Source organism: Triticum aestivum, chromosome 5B, assembly GCF_018294505.1.
Source record: "Triticum aestivum cultivar Chinese Spring chromosome 5B, IWGSC CS RefSeq v2.1, whole genome shotgun sequence".
In the NCBI taxonomy this organism is placed as follows: Eukaryota; Viridiplantae; Streptophyta; class Magnoliopsida; order Poales; family Poaceae; genus Triticum; species Triticum aestivum.
The window spans coordinates 627,095,218-627,105,146 of NC_057807.1; the positions used below are offsets into that span (position 1 = coordinate 627,095,218).

The following is a 9,929-nucleotide window of genomic DNA, read 5'->3' on the forward strand; positions in this document are numbered from 1 at the left end:
ATCTCAATCTCGCAATAAAGAGCCACGAGGCATTCCCCTTTAAAAAAAGACTGGAGGCAACAGACAAGAGCGACCACCAGAAAGACATTAATTCTAGAGTTTGTCGGTGTTCTAGCCCGGCCTCCGCTTCCAACTTGACAATTTCGCCTCTCCTTGATCCTCGAGAGTTTGTCGAGGCTATTTCTAGATCATTTTTGGAGGTATTTCGCCATGCTTTGCGATTTCATTCGTGGTTTTTTTCTTTTTCTTTTTTTTGCGGGTAATTCGTGTTGTTGTAGTGGCTGCTGCATTTTCCGTGCCGTAGCGCGTGTGCGAGCCGTGAGCTTTGGGTTTGATGGATCGGCGCATCACGTCCACATACGCGTTGAGGAAGCACAGCAGCCGTCCCTATGAACTATCGTGCCAGCCGTGGCAGCGGAGACTTCGAGTCCCTGTGGCCGACATTATCTTCTCGCCCAAGCCGCTACCGATCTCATATCTCCATTCTGGAGCGATTTCGATGCTGACAAAAGACGAGGACGTACTTGGTCCAACATTTCGGTGCCGGAGAGAGAGAGAGAGAGAGAGAGAGTCGTCGTGCATCCGCGTGCACCGGTCGATGATGTTTGTCTGTAGCTGCATATCCATCGCATCAGCCAGACAAGGCCTGGTTCATTTAAGCACGAGTGGAAACTGCTGACTTTACGCACGCTACCCGTTCTTCTACTGTGATCCTCGAGAAAAAGAAAGTTCTTGTACTGTGACGATGGTTAACTGCTCGTTTATGGAGGGTGTATATTTGGTAACTTAATTACCTTTTTTAAGATGCTTCATTACATGGTTACACAAGGATTGGTCACTTTGTTTTTCAACTAAGAGCATCTACGACCAGAGTTGGTAAATTTGGGCTCATATACGTCCATGAACGCGCCCGCGGACAACGCTTGACCGCCTCAACCAACTCCATTTGCATCCACAACCCTTCCTTTTGAAATTTCAAATTGATGCAAACACATGTATGTCTCGATGATCACACAAAAACAATGAATAATGACGGAGGTTACACCCAAGGGGTAAGCCCATATATACATATGGCGAAGCCTAAGGCCCAATACGAGTCGAAATAAGGTTCAAATATAGCACAAGGCAACGAGTCGAAATATGGCCCGGCCTAAGTCCCAATAAGACTACAACCCAAGACATGATATTCTAGAGACGATACCCATTCCAGTAAACCGTGACAATGATTCCAGCAAATCACCGCGCTGGTTGCAGCATCTCTTCGATCTATCGACAGCCCTTCCCGCAAACGTGGTCTCCGGTTCCAGCAAATGGCGACGCCGATTCCAGCAAATTGTGACACCAAACGTTTCCCAATAAAACTCGTGCACTAGCGCTCGACCCGTGCCGACTTTGCCGAGGGCGTGCTCCACAAACCCTAGCGCCGTCACTCTACATCCCTCCTCCTCCTACCGCGCCGCCGCTAGAGGACATCATGGAGCGAAGCTCGTGCGGCCCACAGCGGCATGGGGTTTCCTCTCGCGGAGGCAACCCGGATCTGATGGGCACGGAGACAGGCGGCGCATTGGCGTGCGCTTGGACGCGAGGTCACTGTGGTCGACGGCGGGGCTCAGCGGCTGGCTGGACGCGGTTTGCAGCGGTCCCTAGCGTCTGGTTTCAGACTGTGACGGGGGGGGTGGTTCATGCATGCATGGGTGGGCGCTGGCTGGGGTGCCGCTGCAACCAGGCGTTTCCTGCGATGTGTGTGACCTCCTGCGACACTTGGGCCGGGCCTAGCATGGTGGCTTGTCTCTCCATGTCGGCGCACGGTACCTCGGTCGGTGACGGTGATCTAGATCTTGGTCAGCCTGGCGATGGCGGATGCGGACTGTGTTGGTGCGGCGACCTCCTGTGGCTCCACCGCGACGGTGTACATCGAAAGATCTTCGGGGAGTTCATATCTCCAGATCCGATGGTTGACTTGGGCGAGGAGCTGCGAACTATGGATGGCGGCTTGACGCGGAGAAATAGTCGTGCACGGTGCATCACATATAGCTGCGGGGATCGTGGAATAGTGGTGGTGACAGTACATTTGTGACATCGATGGTGGTGCTTCTTGAGTACCCAGTATCGAGCCCAGAGGTGAAAGTCCAGATCTAAAGTATGGCAATGGAAATGTTTATATGTCGTTACAGCATTCTATACGGGCTCAAAATCGCCACGGCAGATTAGAAGCTATATCCAAAACCGTAAAATTTATAAAACATGTTTCGCGCGAGAAATTTTACTCAAAAATTCGCCGGAGCATAGATCATTCTTCACATAGGGGCAGATCATCCGTACACAACATAGATATATTTACATAAAAGCTCGCCGGAGCTATGCTACCGTAGCACTAGACAAAATGGAGCTCACCGGAGCTCGTGCGGTATCCGACCAGCGGCAGCGCTCAACCGGAGTCATCGTCAGAGGTGAGGTCGACGAAGATTCGCTCCTGCTTCTTGTCGCCGAACGCGAGGGCCGACGCGACTCCCTGCTCGTAGAGCACGGTGCCGATCTCGTCGTCCCTCGGACGGCGTTGCCGCTCCGCTTCCTCCTCCCCAGCACTACATGCTAGCAAAGCGGGCAAAATGGCGTCCGCCTTTGCCGGGGGAGGAAGTCCTCCGGCCCGACGACGCCACCGGCACGTCCCTCCGGCCCCGTGGCGTGTGTATCGCAAGGCGGCGCGCTTCCGCGCCACGTCGGATCTGACGCAACGCGCCCACTCAGGGTCATCGTTGTCACGATGGGCGGAGTTGGCCATCGCGGGCAGCAGATTGGAGGCGCGAGCGGCGAATCTGAGGCACCAGCGGCGGATCTGAGGAACCAGCGGTGAGGGATTGGGGATTTTCGCGGCGGCAGAGGGATAGGGTTCGGGCCCATGTCTAGCAGTCGAACCCGGACATATACTGGTCGAGGGGGCGCGTTTCCGGGCCACCGCAAAAGTTTTACGGGCCGGGTTGCGTTTACGGTGTCTGTTCTGGCAGACAAAACGGCCCAAACCCGTATAATCGCCGGAATTTTACGGTTCCGGCAATTATACGGGATCTGCTAGAGATGCTCTTACCTTGTTGAAGGCATTGCTCGGACTGATTTTTCAAGGTGAAAACCTAGATTCTGGCCATGAGTTCATGACCGCTCGGATCCGGTGACGGCGGCGATTGAGCGTCGCTCACTTCCTAAAGGCGTTGTTGTTGAAGAACCTCATTGTCCATATGGGGTCTTGAGATAATTTGTGCGAATATGGTCTTTCATGTAGTTTACCGATCCGATCACTTTGGATTTTATTTCGTCTCGTCCATGCGTAGCTTTGGTATTATATGACTTTGCTATTTGCATGTGTGTTTTTTATGTGTTGATGTTGACTGTGTGCATCCTGACTATGTAGAGGACGGATGTGTGTTTATCATGTTTGTATTCTCATGATACTTTATTTTAAGCTAATAAAATGGATCTTTTTTCAAAAAAAACGTGGAAACGCGTTAAGTCCGTGGCGACGAAGCTCAGTTGACTCGCTGTTGACTTCTGATTTTATATAACACATGGTGCGCAAACCGCAGAGCATCCAAGCTAGCCAAAAAGAAAAGAGAAAGAAAGATCGCGCGCAGGAACATGCCCACGCCCTCGCAATCCAGGCTGCTGCCACTGACAGTCCAGCTTGTACTCATTCTTGCAGGCGCAGCAGCCATGGCCGGGGTTGAACTAGATGAGCAGCTGCCGATCACACGTCCGGGCTGCCCTGACAAGTGCGGCAACATGAGCATCCCGTTCCCCTTCGGCCTGATGCCCGGCTGCTTCCGCGAGGGCTTCCAGGTCACCTGCGACCACTCCGTCGACCCCCCTCGAGCGTTCCTCGCCGACACCGATACCAACCGCATCACGGTCACAGACAGCGACGCCTCGGCGGCCTCCGACGCCGCCGCCTATCTGGGGTACAACACCTCGTATTTTCCAGTGGAGCTCGTGGACATGTCAGCCGACAGGAGCCAGGCGCGGGCGTACGGCCCCATCACGTCCGGCTGCAGCACCAACAGCACCCAGTACAGGTTCCAAACCCAGGCCATGACGCTCGGCATCACGGAGGGGCCGTTCGCCGTGTCGCAGTCTCGCAGACGCTCAACGTCGTCGTCGGCGTGGGCTGGAGGGTCGACGTCGTCATGGACGGCTCGACCACGCCCGTCTGCCGCACTGGCACGGAGCGGGAGCTCGCGGCGAGGAACGGGTCGTGCGCGGGGCAGGGCTGCTGCGAGGCCGCCCTGCCCCCGGTGCCGGAGTACGGCAGCGTCGAGCCGGGGCTCGTGGTCCCGAACGAGAACGCCCTGTGGAGGTCCAGCCCGTGCTCCTACGCCATGGTGGTCGAGAAGTCGCGCTACGTCTTCTCCACGCCGGACCTGTACGGCGACACGCTGCTGATGGAGACGTTCCCCGTGGTGCTCGACTTCGCCATCGTCGGGAACGCCTCGTGCCCGGCGAAAGGCCAGCGGCCACCTCCGGATTACGCGTGCGCCAGCAGCAACAGCTACTGTGTCAACGCCACAGTCGGCCTCTCGGGTTATGCACTCAGCTACGTGTGCAAATGCTCGGAGCACTACGAGGGCAACCCGTACATCGCCGATGGATGCCGAGGTACTGTCTCAATCAAGTTAACAATTCGTTGACCTACTAGTAGCAGTAGCACACTCCATCCTGTCTTAGGCGACTAATTAACTAACTCAAGCTTAATTAATTTCATACCCTTAATTTTATCTTCTCAAGACATCGATGAGTGCAAGTTCCCCGATCTATACTACTGCTCGAGCAAAGGCATATGCAAGAACAGGTTGGGAGGATATGATTGTCCATGCAAGCCAGGAATGAGAGGCGATGGGAAATTAGGACAGTGTGTTGAGAAATTTCCCCTGGTAGCCAAGGCGATTGTGGGTAAGTACCACTTCAACTGCTAATACATATGCTGCTAATTTTCATACTACTGACATGTACTTAATTAATAAAAGTATAGGATAGGATGAATGTTCATATATAGGATGCCATGTTAATTCTAAAATGAAGTCTGAAAAGAGAGGTAAATAATAAGTCGAAATGGGGTACATGGACATCTACGTACACGACCCCTGCTCATTTGCGCGTACGAACGCTCAAGACAGACAGGCCCAGACACGAGCCGTCATCCTGGGAATGTATCCTGTACTCCAGTGAATTCTGTGCTCCGGCTGCACCGTACGCAGCAGAGTCGCTAGATACAGAATACAGGGACACGATGGAGCCCAAACTCCCCACCTATGAAGTTTTGCGAAAAGGACCCCATGTAAGTACAGAATAGCTGAACGTTTCCAGGATGTGCTGCTTCCAGTTTGGAACAGAAAAACACAACTATGCTGTTTCGGCAGCTCGGGGTGTGCCTGGGCCGTCGACATGTTCTAGTGTAAGTAGAAGACTGAGCATCTCTGGAACAGGTTTCGTTTCCAAGCATTTTCTGGAGCAAAATTTGCACAAGTGATTTATGCAAGGAGTATATATTAATATAAACTGAATGTATAATTTCTAGCCAACATGTGCGCTCACTTTGTCTCCAAACAAATGAAAACATATGTTCCAGTGTAGAGAGATAGAAAAGTTTTATAAGGACCTTAATGTAGAAAGCTTTGCATCACCATGACACATTAGCTTTGTTCATAATATCCAGCATTTCTTCAGCTACTCCTTTGTTAGCTAGCTTTCCAATATAAATGGTTCCAAAGCTCAGCTCCAATATGAGCAGGAGCGTGTACAAAAAATTGTCACTGGCTGCTGGGAAGGCACTATTTGGTTGTCCTAAACATTCAAAAACCTTAAACTGATGTCCAAAAAAAAAAACCCTAAAACTCCAGAAGGAGACACGGGAGCTCCAAGAAGCTTTTACAATCGTCCATTACATATAAATATGGTACAGATAGCAGCATGAAATTTCCAAACTGATATACAAAAGGAAACATATGTTCCATAGGAAGTGCACATTATGAAAACAAAATGTTTAGTGATTTAACAAGGTGCGACTAATTTGAAGTAAAAGAAGAATTTAACCATGATTTTAATTGGTGAAACCTGCATGACAAATGAGAAGACTATAGTGTCGGGTGTATGAAACACACACGTCAAACTGCAAAAGGATCAATCAACAATCATTCATTGGCATTCCACCACCTTTTTAATCCATCTTGACATTGCGAAGTTAATATTACAGCAATAATATGTCGTGAATGCTTTCTGAATCGGGCTCATGACATTACACATAATTCTACCATCAACCACATACTTCAACAATCAAATCTAGATGTTACTAATAAACCAGGTATAGCAGGTACACATATACTGCACCAACTAATGTCCGCTCCCATGGGCTGTAAATCTAGATGCTACTAATAAACAAGTTTTAGTCGAAGACTTCCAAATTCTGAATATGTTTTAATCAAAGAGGATCAAAATATAAACACACCATTTGAGCTACCATTGCCAACTTAGTAAATAGAATAATCTATCTTCAAACTTTTTGGATACTGCTTGCTCTGCAAAGAAGAAAACAAAGTGCATTACTAAAAGCTGATGAAAGACATACTATTTAAATTCTGGCGTAATATGACAAATAAATACCATGGAAAAGTTGTTGGCATCATCTTCAGGTCCCATTCATTGTAGATGATCCGACACTTGAAGCAATGCTTGCCATTGACTCCATCCTTCCATGCTCCGTGCAGAAATAATTTTTAGATATTACATCCAGCAACAACTAAGAGTTAGATTGTCATGAGAGCTGTAGCACATCGAAGTCTAAGAAAACAATAATCCCATGCTAAAGTAGCGAAGAATGATAATGTATATGGAATGCATTGGCATTTAGATGAACTAAGGAAAAGAAAAGGAGTGCTTGTGAAAATGGTCTTGAGTACAGCAGCATAATTTAGCATAGCCTTTTTGCCATGGACACATAGCATGATATCACCACAAAGTGAGATCTGTAGGAATAAAATGCCATTTTATCACACCTGTAGGAACATATTGCAAGTGTTAATGAATCTCAGTCTTGTGCGGCTGTGCCTTCAAGCAGAATATCACAACTTGTGCCAACAAGCACTTCATGTTCAGGACTTGAACAAGTAGATAAAATTACTTCACTCATGTACACTACCAGGCCATAAGTTTCTGAAATTTTTACTATACATAATTGCTAGAATATGCAGTCTAAGCAAAATATAGCAATTTCTCTGACTAAGTTTGCCGCGCCAAGATACAGAAAGATATCTACTCAAGATACGATTGGCTACAACTCCAAAAATCAGTATAAAGGGAACAAAGGATTAGATCCAAAACACATAATAGTAACACAAATTCGTAACATCTAAAAGAATACCTGAAGGCTCGGAGTTCTCTTCTCCGGCGTCGGTAGATGGCGGATCTAGGCAGGAGTGTGTGGCTGTGGAGGGGGTTGCGTCGAGGTGGATAATGGCGGGGCAGAGGTGGGGCGAGTTTCCCGCTGGACGTCGGAGCAGAGTACGTCCGTACTGCAGCGAGCTTGTTCCACCGGTGTGGCAGCGCAGCCCACGGCGAGATCCGCCGCCAGGCCCCTGATGCTTTTTGTTCTTTCTGTTCCAAACTGTGGCACACCTAAGTAACGGGGGCATTACTGCTATTTTGTGCTTATGTGGGGCGCCTTTTGGCAAAATTCTAAGAGCGGGGCGTTCGGGTTTCATCCTAACCTTGTATTCTGTATCTGATGGATGAGCTGCGTACGGTGCAGCCGGAGCACCCAATCCATTGGAGTATAGGATACTTTCCCCCGTCATCCTTGACCAAATAATGGGGCCGGTTACCCTGTGTGAGCTTGCGTGGTCCACTTCTTTTCCTTTTTTTTGTCTGTGTATTCCACATTTCCACTTCAATGCCAGTCCAAAGGACTTGCTAGGATCAAGAAATTGGCATGGTTTCCAACATATCATATGCCTTTGACTAATATGATCTATAGTAGTATTTCTCTCTTAGTAAAAGTTATGAATCTATACCAACGTAGAGACTAGCTTAGTAAGCTTGAATCTGCCCAACATTCACATTGGATCCAACACTATTTTCTTCCTTGGTGCATTTTGCTCAATTCCTACTCATCCATTTATGCATTTTCTCAATTTCTCGATCCACCTTGCGGTAAACGTACAAGGATGCAACCAACAAAGGTCCACAACTCCACATACAAATACTTCCGCTTGGTATAGAAATCCAATTCCCCGAGACAGAGTACATATATATGGCCTACTTTGTGAGGGTCGCTGACTTGAAGAGGACAAGTCAAAGTCCCTCCCCTTTCTTTCTATTGTTAAACTATTCACTAGTACTTCTGCTTTTAAGTCAAATTCTAAATAACTTGTTGAATCAGTAATTTATTATCTTTTATGCAATATCATTTGTTGCAAACTTTTTAGTAGGATACTTTGCCATGTAGGTATCATTGGTGGTATTTCTATCATAGCAGTTATATCATTTCTAGTTCTTCTCCGCAAAGAGAGAAGGAAGACCAGGGAGTTCTATGAAAAGAATGGTGGACCTACACTAGAGAGAGCAAAAAATATTAAAATTTTCAAAAAGGAGGAGCTCGTGCCAATTTTAAAGGAAAGCAATCTTATTGGAAGAGGTGGCTTCGGTGTAGTTTACAAGGGCACTCTTGGTAAAGAACAAGTTGCAGTGAAGCAACCGATTAGTGGTAGTCTGCTGGAAAATGACCAATTTGCAAATGAAGTCATCATCCAATCTCAAGTCATCCACAAGAATATTGTTAGGCTCATAGGTTGTTGCCTCGAGGTTGGTACCCCATTGCTAGTATACGAATTTCTCTCTGGTGGTAGCCTGGATGACATTCTTCACAGCAAAGACAAGAAGCCTCTAAACTTGGATATACGTTTAAGTATTGCTGTAGAATCAGCAGATGGTCTTGCTTACATGCTTTCAAAAACAAACACCAAAATCCTACACGGTGATGTTAAACCAGCAAATATACTTTTGGATGATAAGTTTGTCCCCAAGATCTCGGACTTTGGCATATCAAGGTTGATTGCGGGAGACAAAGAACACACCGGAAAAGTCATCGGTGACATGAGCTATATGAATCCAATATATCTACGGTCAGGCCTGCTAACTGAAAAGAGTGATGTCTATAGCTTCGGAGTGGTGTTGTTGGAGCTTATTAGCAGGAAGAAGGCCACACATTCTGACAATAATAACTTAGTAAAGAGCTTCCTCGAAGTTCACAACAACGAGAACAGAATAACCGAGTTGTTTGACAATGAAATTGCGGCAGCAGAAGACTTGGAGCTTCTTCAAAATCTGGCAGGGATGGCAGTCGAGTGTCTCAACCTTGACGTGGAACAAAGACCAGCGATGACAGATATAGCACACCGCCTTCTAATACTGAACAAGTCTCGTAGATCGTCAGTTCTTGGACGCTGAGTGAACATATATGTTTGGGATAACATTTTTTTATGTTGCTATTTTGAGCAAATATTACTGATACATATGGGAAACGTGTCAATTAGTTCGAATAAAATGTCTACTTGGTTGTAACTCACTCGTTGTGTCACCATGTATCCGTGTTTGCAATTGTATGTCTTCCACATACAAAGGAGCAATCATCTTCACATTAGCGTATAATTAGCAAATTTCCCCATGTGCTTGGATGAACCAGCGTATATATCTTGTTGAAGCTAGTTCTGGCTGACCGTGACTGTTAAGGGTGTGTTCGGTTGCCCGCATGCAGTCCAACCAGGCCCGCGCGGGATGTGCGTGGCCTGTTTGGTTGCCTGGGCTGCATGCGGTTTGCAGCCCGCACGGACCTTAAAGCAGGCCGCAGCCTGGCCCGGCGGGAACTGCCGAATCGTCAGTTTCTCGCGAGC

General features: G+C 47.8%; 1 long non-coding RNA gene and 1 pseudogene across 2 annotated transcripts; one reads left to right on the top strand and one right to left on the bottom strand.

Moving 5' to 3' along the window:
* Positions 1 to 3,568: 3,568 nt before the first annotated feature.
* On the top strand, positions 3,569 to 9,712 carry LOC123113752 (wall-associated receptor kinase 1-like; annotated as a pseudogene).
* Positions 6,166 to 7,809, bottom strand: LOC123113753 (uncharacterized). 2 transcript variants are annotated; one of them, XR_006456174.1, is made up of 3 exons: positions 7,403 to 7,809; positions 6,646 to 7,037; positions 6,166 to 6,560 (listed from the first exon to the last, which is right to left on the bottom strand). It is a non-coding gene; the product is annotated as an uncharacterized lncRNA (long non-coding RNA). The 2 variants fall into 2 exon arrangements; XR_006456173.1 differs by lacking the exon at positions 7,403 to 7,809 and having other exon boundaries at positions 6,646 to 7,379.
* Positions 9,713 to 9,929: the final 217 nt, after the last annotated feature.